The sequence below is a fragment of the Crocuta crocuta genome, unplaced genomic scaffold, assembly GCF_008692635.1.
Source record: "Crocuta crocuta isolate KB4526 unplaced genomic scaffold, BGI_CrCroc_1.0 scaffold227, whole genome shotgun sequence".
Taxonomy (NCBI): Eukaryota; Metazoa; Chordata; class Mammalia; order Carnivora; family Hyaenidae; genus Crocuta; species Crocuta crocuta.
The window spans coordinates 31213-32130 of record NW_027531903.1 but is presented as its reverse complement, the minus strand read 5'-3'; positions in this window follow the sequence as shown (position 1 = coordinate 32130).

Below are 918 nucleotides of genomic sequence, written 5' to 3'. Positions count from 1 at the left end.
ACTGACAAACTATAAAAAACGAACAAACAAACAACAAAACAGGATGAGCTCAGACACAAGATAATCATATTGGAAAAGTAGATTATGTAATAGAAGAACAAAACACTGGGCAGAGCTAAAACTGAAGGCTTATTGGGATTCAATCAATAGAACAAAGGTAGTGAAAGTTAGGAATTTTGTTGATTTGTTTTGTTTTGTTTTGTTTTGTTTTGTTTTGTTGAGAGAGAGAGAGAGACAGAGCGGGAGCAAGGGAGGGGCAGAGAGAGACACACAGGACTCAAAGCAGGCTCCAGGCTCTGAGCTGTCAGCACAGAGCCCTGCAAGGGGCTCTAACCCAGAACTGTGAGATCATGACCTGACCCAAAATCAGACACTCAACTGACTGAGCCATCCAAACACCCCAAGAGGTTGGTTCTTTAGAGAAAAAGGAGACTTAATCTCTTTTTAAAAAAAATTGAAATATATTTGGCATATAACGTTGTGTAAATTTAATGTGTACGACGTCTTCATTTGATACATTTATATATTGTAAAGTGATTGCCATTGTAACGATAATTAGTATCTCTATCACATTACATAATTATCATTTCTTTTTAGCAGTTGGAGTAATTAAGTTCTAGTCTCTTAGCAAGTTTGATTATAATACAGTGTTGTTGTCTATTTCACTGTACTCTGCATTAGATCTCTAGAGCGTCCAGTTATATACCAAAGGAGAACAAAAACAAGGATATCTAGAAGATATGCGCATTCCTGTGTTTATTGTACCAATGTTCACAGTAGCCAATAAATGCCAATAGACAGATAAACTGATAAAGAAGATCTGCCATTTGTGACAACAAAGACCTTGAGGATTTATGCTAAGTATAAAAAGTCAGAGAAAGATGAGGACTGTATGATATCATTTCCATGTGGAATCTA